The sequence below is a fragment of the Coturnix japonica genome, chromosome 11, assembly GCF_054131305.1.
Source record: "Coturnix japonica strain WE chromosome 11, WE-NBRP24, whole genome shotgun sequence".
Taxonomy (NCBI): Eukaryota; Metazoa; Chordata; class Aves; order Galliformes; family Phasianidae; genus Coturnix; species Coturnix japonica.
Window position 1 is genome coordinate 12444520 of NC_140673.1, and position 14879 is coordinate 12459398.

General features: G+C 39.5%; 2 protein-coding genes across 3 annotated transcripts in view; one reads left to right on the forward strand and one right to left on the reverse strand.

Annotated features, from left to right (window-relative positions):
* The window catches only part of PALMD (palmdelphin), a 44859-nt gene extending 41531 nt beyond the window's left edge, over positions 1 to 3328 (reverse strand). The window contains exon 1 of one of the 2 annotated variants that reach the window (XM_015870088.3): positions 3056 to 3328. The gene's annotated coding sequence lies outside the window, so the exon portion shown is untranslated. Of the gene's footprint in view, positions 1 to 3054 lie in introns of both variants that reach the window. The other variant, XM_015870090.3, reaches the window with a different exon arrangement.
* The window catches only part of PLPPR5 (phospholipid phosphatase related 5), a 302682-nt gene that overhangs the window by 32843 nt on the left and 254960 nt on the right, over positions 1 to 14879 (forward strand). Inside the window, exon 3 of the mRNA XM_085511237.1 lies at positions 89 to 1266. The gene's annotated coding sequence lies outside the window, so the exon portion shown is untranslated. The remainder of the gene's footprint in view (positions 1 to 88; positions 1267 to 14879) is intronic.

Below are 14879 nucleotides of genomic sequence, written 5' to 3' on the forward strand. Positions count from 1 at the left end.
TCTGAGCATGTATTGTGCAGATCAGTTTACTTTGGTTCAAATGCCTCCATGAGGTTACTAAGTTTTGGTGGTTTTTTTTTTTTTACAGAAAATACCACCTGGAAACAGCTGGATGTGTGTTGAACTATGATCCCCAGCATTGCTGCTGCTGTGAAACACTGCTGGAAACGGTGTGCATTGACTGACTACAGTCAAACAGGCTGTTATTACTGTCGCTCTGAGTCAGTCCAGACTTCCCTTAGTGCCCAGCCTTCCTCTCTTGAACACTTCTACTTTCAGATTTCATGGCGTGACCTGTTACACCTTTTCTTTGCTGCATCCTAATACTTTTATTAAAGAAGGATCTTGCTGCTTTGTGCACAGATGAGCTTTGTTATCAGTTGTGCAGCATTTGTGACTGATTCCACAAGTCCTAGCCTGAATTCTGAAGGTGACACAGATGGTGCCAGGCAATCACAGCTCTGCTCTTTGCTATTTGACTTTTGCTCTATATAGCCACATCCTGTGTACTTACGACACAAGGAATCCTGTTGCTGAAAATGTCTGCCTGTTCTGACATGCGAGTGGCAGTTAAACTCTTTCATAACTACAGAATGAAATGAAATCCCTCAGGTGTGTATTAGTAAAGTATTTCATTGTTATGGAAAATATTAGTGTGCTGTTGGAGATTGTTGTATGGAATATCTTCCCTTTCTGATCCTTCTTGAATATTCCCCTTTCTCATGCAAAATCGGTGTGAATCGACTTTGTGTTAAAGTGTTGCAGTTTGTGTGAGAATCCATTAGCTTTAGAGGGTAAGTCTGAGACTAACCTTTATGGGAGTCTGGGCTTGATAATGGAGCAATAACCCATGGCAGATAATTGTAGATGTGATTTAAGAAATATATATTTTTCTGATGCGAATTAGAAAAGGAATGACCCTACATCACTGCTGAAAAACTGGAGAACCTCTATATTTTTGTAGATCTTGAATTTCTGAGATGAGTTTATCATCACTTCCAGCCAACAGGACTGGAGATGCCTCTGGAACAAATTCAGGCATTCTCAAGGAATGGATGGGTGTCAGTGACAGCTTGTTGGACTGTAGATTCTGGAATTTGATTTCAGCCTTCTCTGAAGGCAGGAGTTGGCTGATGTTGGATTTATTTTCATTTTTATGTGGATGATATTTATACAACTGTGAATCAGCAAAAATCTTCACTATGTGTTCAGTGGGATCTGCTTAAAACTTCTCAGATGAAGTCAGGAGACCAGTTCTTTGTTGAGGTGGGTGTTCTGAGATTAAACTAATTATGTACCAATGTTGATTAGGATTTTGTTGGAGAGTATCACTCCACCAATTTGATAAGAAAATTTCTGCAGTTCATAATGGATTTAACTTAGATTTTGGATTGCTGCTGCATGCAGTAAGTGGAGATGGGAACCTCTGGAGGGCACTTTCACCATTTTGAAACTGATGAATTGCTCTGAAAGTGGCTGACTCCCTTTGCTAATTACAGAGCCTCTTTCTGCTGTGCTAATTTTCCTGTTGACAAAACACTATCCTTCCTTCTCTTTTTTCTTTTTTTTTTTTCTGTCTTTTTTGTTTTGTTTTGTTTTTTTTTTTGTTTTTTTGAATGCAGGTTAGAACAACTCTAACGTGTAGGCAAATTAGATTCCACAGACTTTACAAATACATTAAATGAATGTTGCAACGTTAACACGAGCGTTATGTTGCATTTTCATGTTAATGTGTACAGGCTTTATACCTCTAAGGCGAGCATTCAGAACTGCTAACCCTATTTCAACTGCTGAAAACTGTCAAATCTAGAAAAAAAATGGAATGCTATCCTGAAAGAGAGCAAAGCTGCTACTAAGATGTCTATTAACCCTTTGGCAATGACACGCCCTCCAGCTCTTACGTTTTTGGCAAAGTCCTGTCAGCCTCACAGTAGGCAGATATGGAATAATCTGCCCTTTCTCCTTCTATAACTTCTTTGCAGATTTTGCTACAGCTGTATGCACAACTACATCTTCACTGGTGTAAGATAATGTAGATGTCTGATTCTTGAGCAAAAATTGCGATGCAAGCACACCTATTACTAATTCAGGGTTTGACAGAATGTGCTGGTAATTCACACTTCGTGTCCATGGACTTTGTTTTTCCTTTTTCATCACTGCATCTGTTTGCTTTCTGTGCTAGGATCCCTTTCTCTCATGTTATACGTGGTGCATTGATAACAGAACTGAGTTTCTACATTCCTAGAGTGAATATAACCCATAGTAAGCTATGGATGAACATATTAACTAACTTTATACCTAAGTGTATCAAGAAAAAACTCCATATAATATGCAATATGCATTACTTAAATGAAATAAGACCCAATAATGGCTGAAGTTAAACTAATGAGAAAGGGGGGAAAAAAGTGTGCTATTTGTTAAATACTAAACTGGCTTATAATTCATCTGCTTATTTATATAAAATGTGCAAATCTCTCTACCAAATCTATTGACATTAGAGGCTGTAATTTACCATAAAACAGGCAAAAATGACTAAAGTTATCTTTCTTCCCTGAGAGACCACACAGTATTCTGTCCGAAATTATTCTGTATGATTTGACAAACAGAAGTAGGTTTAGAACAATGGAATTAAATTTATCTATATTTCAACATTCCTGTCTTTTTTTGACACCTGTCTTTCCATCTTCTCTTCCTGCTTTCCTCATCTCCCAAGAACAGTTACAGTCACACCAATATTTTAAGATTTGTTTGGTTCTAACTTTGAAATAAATTCTGTCTACTGTGAACTGGCACAAAAACATTAAAGCTGTTCTGGATCAATCCAATTTGTTCTTGTCCTGTCCTCCTACATCCAGAAGCATAATAACTCAACATCCAAATTCACATTATAATTGTTCATGTATGAAACAGGATTTTTTAATTATTTTTTTTTTAAACAAGAAATAGAAAAGCACAATAAAGAGCAAAATCAAAATACCGTGGAAAGGCAGATTTTGATTGTCACATTTCCTAAGAGCAGTACAGAGCCTGTAAAGATTTTAAGTGGGCATCTTACCTTTTGTGTCTTTGGTGTTCAGAAACAAAAGCATCAGCCTGTATTTTGATGTCACGTTTCTCACTACCACTTTGCAGATGGCAGAGCACCAAAAGATGTATGGTCTGAGATAAATCCGCTTGGTGCTGTGTTACAGTGCTTTATTCATGCATGCATCCAGGCAAAGTCTGACCATTTTGTGAAGAAAAGCAGATGGAAAGAGAGGTTTTAGTAATGGCAGTGGTGGGTCTGAGAAATGCTTGCTAAAGATACTTCCTCTAAAAATCAGTTTATTATCTAAGAGAACTACTGATTTGCTTACTGGTTATATTCTAGTAAATATTTAACTCGCTGCATAAGAAACTTGGGTCTGTGTGATTTGTAAGCAGGTGCAGCCCTTTGGCATTTATTGGGGCCCTTTGTTCTGGACAAAGCCTAACTAAATTAGTGGGTGAGGTAAAACATGATGACTTACTGTAGCTGCTGGATGTGAGGCAGGTGATAAATGCTGGCTTGGAACCCAAGTAATAAACTTTCATATCGTGATCTATATATATTGACAGTCTTCTAGAAAAATCAGAGTGAATTCATTCTAAAATTGAATGCCTGTGATCAGGGATGCTACAGTTTCTTGCAGATATAATGTATGATACATTGGATGTGGAATCGATATGTTTTGCTTCATGCAAAGTTGCTTTAAAGGTAATAATTCCATGGCAACTCTTCAATTTTCCTATGTCAACTTCCATGACACTTTGATTTACAGCTCTTTTGGTATGTGAAGAATGGAAGGAAATGTTCCTCCACGTTTGCCAGGATGCCACACCTGACTTCTAGGGCAACGGCTCAGACTGGGAAGGTTCACCATGTACCTCCAAAACAGAATGTCTGTGAAGCATTGAAGCATTTGCCCAAAAGAATATGCGGTCTTAAATATTCGTGTTGTATGTTGGACGGATTGAAAAGTCGGGAAAAGCGCTTTAGCAAGCACTGTGAGCTAAGGACGCAGCGCTGACCACGCTTCGCAGGAGCCCCTGGCTCCGCAGCGCGGTGCCGGCTCCCCCTGGCGGAGCTCCCGTGTCCCTCTGCGCTCTGTGCTGCGCGTGCCCGTATTCTTTACTAGGAGAGTGGTTAGGTCCTGGAACAGGCTGCCCAGGGAGGTTGTGGATGCCCCGTCCTTGGAGGTGTTCAATACCAGGTTGGACAGGGCTCTGGGCAACCTGATCTATTAAAGGTGTATGTTTGGTGGCCCTGCCAGGCAGGGGGGTTGGAACTACATGAACCTTGAGGTCCCTTCCAACCCGGGTCATTCTGTGATTCTGTGTGATTCTGTGTCCTTGGGCACTGTGGGGTGACGGTGAGCTTAATCGTTAACTGCTGGAGCCTCGGTGCAGTTATGCCTGCAGCCGTGTGAGAGTCTGAATTCACTGAAGTCCTTGTGTTTCTCACTGCCATAGAAACAAAGGAGCTTGGTTTTGAGTATTTTCCCCTCTTACCTGTTACGATATCTCTGAAAATACATACATGGCATTCTACCTGTTGGCATAAAATGGTATCTGGCTCAGTCAAGAGCTGTACATAAGTAGACCCTTTGAACCTGAGGTATGTTAGAACAATGTTGAAATGCAAGTGGGTGTCCTGACTGAAAATCAATACAGATTTGAAAATATTATTCTTGACCATTCAAGGATACTGAGCCACTCAAATGGATAAAGAATGACTCATCTGGCACTACATCATCTCTTATATTAGTATTCTTGTCATTAATTTATACGTTATCTTTAATATCTTGTTTAATTTTGTTGTGTGTGAAAGTGACCCACCCTCACTGTGTCATTTCCTGTGTGTCATTTTCCTACAAGCAGTGCCAGGATTTCATCTGAGACTGATGTGCTGCTCTGATTCAATGTGATCTGCTGCAATAGAAATCTAGCTGCCCTCTTCTTAAGTGTGTAAATATTTCCAAACAAATATGTGACCTGGACAGCCTGGATCACTGGGCTGAGGCCAATGGGACTTTGGTCACAACCCTGGGCAACACTACAGGCTTGGAACAGAGTGGCTGGAAGACCATGCAGGGGAAAACAATGGGGTGTTGGTTGATACTTGTCTGAACATGAGCCAGCAGTGTGCCCAGGTAGCTGAGAAGGACAATGGCATCTTAGTTTGTATCAGAAATAGTGTTGCCAGCAGGAGCAGGGAAGTGATCGTTCCTCTGTATTCAGCTCTGGTGAGGCTGCATCTTGAGAATTGTTTTCAGTTTTGGGCCCCTCACTACAAGAAAGACATGGAATCTCTGGAATGTGTCCAGAGAAGGTCAATGAAGCTGGTGATAGAACAAGACAGAACAAGAAGCAATGGCTTCAAGTTGTGCCGCGGGAGGTTCTGGTTGAATATTGGGAAAAACTTCTCCAAAAGAGTGGTCAGGCACTGGAATGGGCTGAGTCACCTGTCTGGAGATGTTCAGGAAATGTGGAGATGTGGTACGAAGTGATGTGGTTTAGCGGGCATGGTGGTAAGTGGATGGTTGGACTAGATTATCTTAGAGACCTTTCCCAGCCTTGATAATTCTATTTACAAATATATAAACAATGGGTAGTATTTTCCAGCTTATTGTAGAGTGCTGAAAATAGATTGCATTGAAGTCTTGTTTTCATTTCTGTCTGAATAACAGAAGAGTCTTATTTCTCTCTAGGCATAACAAAATACCTCTTGTTAACTCTGTGTGACAAAGCCTGGACAAGCTGAGAGTGGTTAAGATCTTCAGCCTGTAAAAAAAAAACCCAACTCATTTTTATTTTATTTTATTTTATTTTTTCTGTAGTTCGAGTAACATTTGAGGAAGATCCGTGACACCAGGAGAAAGGGAGTGGTGTTTTCTTAATGGCAAGTGTAGGCTAACATACTCTGAGTGCACAGCTTTGTGATTTATGCCTTGTAGCTGTTCTTGTTCAACTAAAATTTGAAGGCAAATTTTATTCTTAGAGGGAGTAAAACTGCTTCAAATTGCCTTATTCCAATATGTCTAATTTAAAAAATTCCCTGCCCGTCTAGTTTGTCTTTCACATTTCATCTTCTCACCTTGGAAGATCCATTCTGATACCACTTTCTGAGGAGTATTTCTGGGCATGAAGTATATTTTATTCCTCAGTCTGTTCAGCTGCTGGGATCTCATACAGTACTTCTAATGTGCCTACATTAGTGTTCTAGTTTGGATCAGGAATGCACTTTGGAAGTCAATCGCTTATCCTGTGCTTCTCCCAAACATGCCGTGATTCACATTATGGGGAAGTCTTGGTGTGCTTTCAGTGGATCTTTTTCAGATGAATCTGAAGATAACACTGTGTCCCAGGACCACATTTGTTGTTATCCAAGTGCATTGAGTCCATAATAGGACCTGATAAACTTGTTTGAGGTAACCTCCAAAAACATGTGTAGCAAGGATGTCAGGTAGTCAGCTCCTACTCTCGCATTTTACAGATCTGTTTCTAGTGGACCCCAGTCCTTGCTACTGTGTTTTTGCTTCTTGTAGTATGTTTTTGTTTGTTTTGTTTTTGTGACTCACACATCCAGAGGCATATTTTCTTTTTTGGAAGAGAAGGAGAAAGAAAATTCTTTTTTTGCCAGAGCCGAGTCTGAGGTTTTACCAAATACACAGCAGGATGCTCAGTATTGGGGTCTTGAATTACCTGAACTAGAGAAGATGGGATCAACTGTTTTTGGGATCAGATTTCTCCAGACTTTCTTGGTAGTTGATCTGGAGCTTAACTTCAGGCTTGTCTATCCTAAGGAAGCAGTGGAGCAGAGGAAGACACAAAAAGATGTTTACCAGCAAGCAACAGGGAAATGACAGAAGTATTCTTACACCATCTCTGAAATTTTCTGGGATGCATTTTCATTTTCTTTCTTACATTCCCAAAAACTTCCTCCAAAAAGAAGTTATAGAGGCTGACCTTTGAATGTCGTGTTCCTACATGAGATATCTTTTTGAGAATGCTAACATGTCTAAATGAAAAACAAACTTCAGGAATGATGAACTAATGCATTCCTAATTAAATGCCCCTAGATTGGCTGGAGTTTAATGCCATGGCAGCATAGCAGATTTCTGGATTTTAATGAGATATGCAAAATAACTGGCCTTTACATCATACTGTTAACAGGCTGAACCTGATTACATTAAAACAGAAGCAGTTTGTAGACCGAGACAGACAAATTGTGAAAACACCAAGTTCAGAGTCAGAGACATGGCAAAGATGCCAGGTACAAATCACAGCCATAGTAGGGAAAAAAAAAAGGTATATTTGAACGTTGTCCACAGTAGCAGATTCAGATGCTGAAGCTTCATCACCATTTTTTTCTTTCTTTTTTTTTTTTTTTTTGGTGTTTATTTATTTATTTTTTAATTTATTTTCCCTCTATAAAAGGTCAACTAAAGTTCCCATAAAGTTGTAATGAGCTCTGAAATGAAATGGGCAAAAATGTCAACTCTGAATTGCTCAAGATATTTGACACCAAGCAAGCCAGTAATATTTGTTACCTACAGGACATTTCAGAGGTGGTTTGAGGTCCATTTTTTTTTTTTTAATTTTTTACCATGATTTTGCACTTGGAATTCTATACTATGGTTGAATCTAGGTTAATGTATCTCCATCACTTAAAGAAAGAAACTGATGTTCCTTAAGGTTTGAGGCAAGTACTTGGTCAAGTACCTATAGTAAAAGCAGTCTCCAGTCAGAAGATCTGTTCAAACAAATAGTTTGATCTGATCTTGCCAAATTTTTGATGTGATGTTCAGATACAAATCTTGCTAGCTCTGACTGCATGTAGAATTGAATTTCACTGGCTTTTTGTATTCTGGAACTGAAAGGCCCAAGTCTCCAGGCTTGAATGGTGACAGGACAGGCTCTGTGTTCCACTCAGAGGATTATTTTTGCAAATAATTCACAAAAACGACAGCATATTTTGGTTGCCTTAGCTCAGGAGACTGCAAAAGTGCTCAAACCGAGACACAGCAGAAGCACCTGGTTTCTGAGATCTGCCTCTCAGTGTCTGATGTTGGTTCTGCTCCCCTCAAAGGATGCTATGATGGTTGTTTAAATGCAGGAGTCCTCAGTAAGAGGGCTGCAAGTTTTCCCTCTGAAATGGTATCAGTGGCAGGGAGTCCTCTAACAGCAGTCAGGACCACACAGCTCTAAATAAAAGATACCTTGGATGCCAATCTCCCTGAAATTCAACTCCTAGATATTTTAGTCATTTTGTTCCTTGCTGGAACTCTGAGGCAGGAAATAAGCCTCAAGGAGATGTTAGTGTAGCAGTAATTATTAACCTTTTTGCAGCTGGATGAAGCCTTGAAAAATTTCAGTTAACATTGAGCTGTCTTAATGAAAGTGCACTATTTTGTAACTGTATTATGTACCAAGCTAATAGCTTCTTCAAAAGTTTGCTTCATTAATTGGGAAGCATTGAAAGCTCAAAACTGCTGTGAAGGATGTGTTAATCAAAATCATTAATGAAATGTGATGACCTCCACTAGATGTTCCCGTACACAAATGTAAGGGCTTTGTAATTGAGATCCATTAAATTGTGCCTACGTTGGCTGAGTTAGCAGCCTCGGGTGCAGACTGGCATTCAATATTGCAAATTTTTTGCTCTGTTAGCTATATGAATAGGATAGAAAAGAGTGCTATAGCGGAATTCCACTCTTTACTAATAGGAAGTTGTTTAAGATGCAAATGGAAAGCTCTTCTACCTCCTCTTTTAATACATAGAATCTTCAGTCCATCCTAACTTCTATTAAAAGAAATTTATTCTTTGAGACTGAGCTTGTGCAGTTTTCCATGCTCAGCAGTTGTGCTGCAATACATAGATCATAGATCTCATTCCCATGTAAGGACACCTCTTTCCTTCTGTAGCAGAAACTCATTAATTTTAATATACACCAGTGAAGCAGCTGAGTGGGCTTTGAGGTCTCCTTCATAGCAGCATGTTGTGTTGCTTCTGCACCACTGAGCTCATTATTCTTTTATTAAGAAAGCAAGAAGGAATACAGTGTATACAGTCCTAATGCTGTCTTCCTCAGATATCACAGAGCATCAGCACTCTCCAGCAATAAACAACCTGCTTGGAAAGTGAAGTGAAGCATACTTTGTTTTCTTTAACCTGCAAGTAAAGGAGTATGTAGTACAATTGATCTCTGCATTGTTTGCTTCACTATGTCCTAAGCTCCTCCTAAGCTTTATAGGTCGAGGCTAGGAAAATTGGCTGCCTACGAAAGGAATACTAGAGATGATACATATATAGCTGATATAGAACCTGCCTGCTTTTCCCCTGCAAACACCTGAGTGTAAGGTATGTCCTAAAGTCTCCAATATTTATCTGTGTTCACTTAAGTATATATTTTCAGAACTGCACAATTGCTCTTTTTTTCATTGCTTCTTTTGGACTGGGACTTTCAAGAATTGAGAGCCCAGTTCCATTTCTGACAGTTCCTAAATTGGTCTGAAAACCTCAGCCCAGTTCTGTCAGGATGCACGAGGGAGGCATTCATCTAATATTCAGGTCACAGGAGCATTTTAGGGGAGGCACACAGCAATGCTTAAGACGCGATTGATTCAGGTCTATTTCAGATTGGAATTCAAAATGGAGGATAGATTCACTTCTCATATCTTCCAGCTTGTTTTCCCCTCCTCCGGTCTGTGAATACAAAAATGAATAGCAAATAGAAAATCTGAAAATTCCAGAATGCTGTAATTTGAAGTTAGTACTTGAGCAGAATGCCAGGAGATTCCTGCATATCCAGCATTAGTCACAGTTTTATTTTGTTCATTAAATAAGTTTCTATTTATTTTCAGTTTTGATTCCAAAGAATTCTTCAGGATTCAGCTGCAGGAATTAAACACAAGCAGAAATTATTTAGATTTTTAAGATCAAGTAAGTCTTCCTTCTGTTTCATTTTTGTTTTGTCTGGAGGTAGGTTTGTCTCTCCTTAGTGTCTGTATGGAAATATGCCCCTTTTCCTTTCCATTTTCTTCCCTTCTGGTTCACCCCAAGACTTGTTAATTCTAATTTACAGGCCTGGAACTTTACACTGTATGCAGTAATTCCTGTACTCTGAAAAAATGTGCATACCAACCTCCAGAAGAGCCTTATCCAACCTACTTCTGCTGGGCAATGGTTCAAGAAAAAGGATGAAGAAAAGCATATTGGAACGTCTCCCAGTTACACCATGCTGTTATCTCCCTATGGTGATCAATTAGTGTCATGTAAAGAACAGCAAGCATTAGCCCAGTTGATTCTGTGAGTGTGTGCTGTGTGGCAGAGGCTATGTGTTTTGTTTATGGTTTGTGGTTCAGTTTGCAGTTTGTGTACAACAGAATCATACTATTTCTGTTCTGCACTGTCAGGTGGAGCATAGCTAGTCAGAAGGCAACCTTGTTTCCCTGTCCAGGCTACTTGTTTAACAGGTTGGGTGAATCCTCTGGCAGGTAGACAAGGCAGCAACATTTCTGGGAGCAGCCGAGTGTGTTCTGCTGAGTAGACATTTGTCTGACATGGGTAGAGACCAGAGGGCTCCTGTGAAGAACAGAGAGTAAACGCAAAGCCCAGGCAATGGAAATGCTGGAAAAGACTTTCCAGAGGACCCACAGTGGTGTGCTGTAATCCAAAGATGAAGCAAAGTTCATTCTATATTCTCCTCCCTCCTGTTTGCTTTAATGTTAGTGCTTTCATGTTCACTGAGAGTTTTAACAGCCATCAGAAAACTTCCAGACAGATCAGCACTTCTGAATCTTTACCCAGTGCTTTGGTTGCCAGTTGAAAGGGAAGGAGGTGAAGGTTGTGACCTCTTTGAAGCAGTGTGGCTTTGGACCAACTGTAAGTTGACTGGAAAAATTCCACACCTCTGGGCACTCTGTTCTGGTGTCTCACTACCCTCTGAGAGTTTATTCCTGACATTTAACCTGAATTTCCTCTCTATGAGTTTTAAGCCATTTCCCCCTGTCCTTTTGCTATCATGATACTTTTTTATCATGATACATTTTTTACCATGTAAAAGGTCAGAGCCCCTCCTGCTTTTAAGACCCTTCAATTATTGGAAGGCCACAATGAGGTCTCCCTAGAGCCTTCTCTTCTCCAAGCTAAACAAACACAGCTCTCTCAATTGCTCCAGCCCTCTGATCACCTCTGTGGCTCTCCTGTTCAAACAGCTCTGTGTCCTTCTTGTCCTGGGGGCCTCAGGCTTGGACACGGTACTCCAGATGGGGCCTCACAAGGGAAGAGCAGAAGGGGGCTATCACCTTCCTCTCCTTGCTGGCCTCCATGCTTTGGATGCAGCCCAGCATAGAGCTGGCCTTCTGGACTGCAAGCATACACTGATGGCTCAAGGCCAGCTTTTTGTCCATCAGGACAGAGCTGCTCTCACAGTCTATACATGAATCTGGGGTGGCCCTAATCCAAGTGCAACATGCATATATCTGCATTCCTCAGGTAAGTATGACAGTCAGGATGCTGGGGGCTGGCATGCTAAAGATAACTAGCTTGTTAATAGGATACCTTTGGCAGATGGTTGAGAGGCACTGGAATCTGAGCAGTTGATCTGAGTATGAAAAGACTCGTCATTCAACATCTCTTTATACTGAATGCTAGTTAGGCAAAGGGAGCTGTCTGCCTTACCAGGAGGCTGGGTAAATATACTGGGAGTGTGGTAGCTGGAGAGAATGGCTTGTTGCTTGGACAAAGACAAATCCTAATTGTGAAATACCATCAGGAAAAGCACTGAATATTTTTGCCCAGTGAAAAAAAAGCAAATTTAGAGATAAAAATTATAAAATGTCAGATTTTCATGAAAGGAACCAGATGATGGCAGCATAGAATGCAAAGAAGACTGAGAAAATTCCTGGGTTAAGTAGCAACAGACCCGTCCTTGAACATGGAGTCAGAGTTCAACCTTTCCATCTCATCCCTCACTTCAGCAGTGGCTTTTGAGATACAGGTTTATAGCACTAAGAAAGGAGAAAAGAAGACAATTATTGTATTCTGTGGTCATGTGCTGATCTTTCATAAGCTATGTAATAAATTAGCTCAGTCTCCAAGACAGAATTTAGAATTTATCTCTAGGTATAATGAGAAATACAAGCCAGATACGCATTAGTTTTCAAATGAAAAGCTTAACAGCCAGTATCTGAACCACAGATGATTGACTCAGTCACATAAGAAACCAACCAAGAAAAAAAGTAAGGTACCTGCTACTGTGTGTACTCCAGTGCAATCTAAAACCTGACCTTGCTAATAGGGACAAATTGCTTAATATCCACACAGGACTTTTAAGATCAAAAATTGTGTAATTATTTTTATTTTTACTACAGCAGCTAATATTGCTCTCCTGAATAGATACATTGGTGTTTTATGTTTTAAATGTATTTTTAAAAGGCTTATGTGATTTTTTTTTTTTTTTCTGGAAAAGAATGAATGATGTGGTGCATTTATCGACAGTAATAAAGCATTTACAATTAGACCCTGTACTTTGTATATGCTTCAAGGAGAGAAATTTCTGAGTCAGCATGTGGTGCCATTAAACATTTTTAAATGTAGCTTAATAGTAGGTTTTCACATCTTTTTAGTTGAATGTGACTCTTACTTTAAAAATAAAATGAAATAATAATATTAAAAAAAACCTACCCCTGGAGGCTGAGTGTTCTATATTCGCCCTGTTCTGTATCAGATTGCAAGTACTGCAATCAAGAGAGCAAACAAAACAGAACCCTGAAAATGGGCATCATAGTTGTGGAGTGACACTGCTAGTGCACATTTTCCAAGAATGGCAATGAGGCACATGTCAGAGGGAAGCACACAGAACCTCAACATATAGCTGCATTGTTCCCTCCAGAGATGTGTGTTGCTATTCACAACATCCTTGCTATCTCTTCTAACCCATAATTTCCAAGGCAGCAAAGCATTGTTGTTTTTGTTGTGCATCTCTGCTTTTTTCCTTCAGAACAAACAGGAAATCCCAACATTGTATCTCACCTCAGTCAATTTTAAGCAGTTGACCATCTTGAAGAAAGTACTTTGTAGCTGGTTCAATGCTGATACTGTGCTGAAAATTCTGCTCTCTTGGCTACAAAAGGTAACTTGTGTTACATTGAGGACAACGCCTGCTGATGGTTTACTATGGAAGCTGTAATACTGTCTTTACATCTTCCCTTTTTCTGGAAGGAGGAGGACCACTGTAGCTAATTTATGAAGCTAAGCACAGTACTAAGAGTGCTGTTAAACTGTGTGAACAGGATTTCTGCACGTGGAGGGCAGCAGTTCTTCAAAAGAGAAAATCAAAATGCAGGTAATGGCAGCTGAACTCCTGGGTTCCTTACAAACCTTCATCACAAAATTCCCATAAATGAAAATTCAATTCTTGTTTCATTTTAAATGCAGTGAATGATTTTGTAGAAAGTTCTTCTGTGGGTTCTATAAATATACAGCATAACTTAAGTTCTATGCCTATGATCTCTACTTACTCTTCTTTTGCATAGTGTTTGTAGTTGTCTTCTCACAGTACATAGATATAACATGAATACATCTACAGGAAATAAGATGGAGATTCTAGGCTAAAACAAAGCATCAATCTGAAAGTGATAGAATGGTAACCAAAGAAAGTGACATTTTTGTAAAATAGACCTTTCTTAGCAATTATATGTTGTTTCATTTGAAAATCAGGTACTAATTTCACTGCCAGTTCTAATGTGTGCTGCATTCTATCCTGCATTCTTTCCCTTTTGTTCTTTTTCTTAGGATGGACAGAAGCAATACTTTATTTGAGATAACTGCTGTCATGATAATTCTAATGTGTAGCGACATGCGTGACAGTACCAGAAACTGCCCAGAACCTCTCAAACTACCTCCCAATACTAAATATAAGAAATACTATACCTTTCCTTTTTGTACAGTGACATTAAATTTACACATATACATTTATTTATATGAATAGTAAGTCTGCAAAACTAATACTAAGTTTCACCCTTATGTTCTGTTTTCAGTGTCTTATATTTGCAGATCATTTTGAGTAATGCATTTATCAAAAGGAAGAAACTAGCTTTCATAAATTATTGCTTCCCATAAGGGGTCAAATTGTTCAGTTTAAAACTGATTTGTGACTATAATTTGTCAAGCAATATTCCTTACACAGTTTCAATTTGCTATGATTTTAGTCTTCACAGCATTGAAAGTTGTTTCCTAGCATTATTGCAGGCTGTTATATTTGCCAAGTTTTACCCCAAAGGTATTTGCATTGCAGTTCTGAGTGAAACTTTTCCTATACAGCAGGTGATTCGCAAGGTGCTTTGTGATATTTGCTGATAAAAAGTTCTATGTAAATTACCTTTACTACCATATGGCCTGTTCATGTTCCCAGTTCAAATCCACTGGGAGAAGTCTCTCAGCAAAATCAACAGAAGCGCATCTGGTCCACACACAGGCTACAACAGAGAATTCTTTTGGTTTGATTAGTCTTTCAATGGAAGTTCAAATAAATCAGATGTAAGAAGAAGAAAAGCTTCTCAAAAACAAAAACCACTCTGTGATGTGTCTGAGATATGCCGGAAGTACTTCTCAGTAGAGACAAGCATAACGGATTATATATCGCCTTGGTCAGAGTGAAAATCACTTGTAAGAGCACTGTTTACAAACCATCTGCATTTTCAGGTCAGTAGTTCGCTGCAGTAACACTCGAGACACTTCATATTCCAGCAGAACAAAACAGACTTTACTAAAGTTCTCCTTTTCCTCTGTTGCTGACCAACGTTGTGTAGATGCAAAACCAAATGATGACTGTTGGTGCAGCTATGTTCTGTGC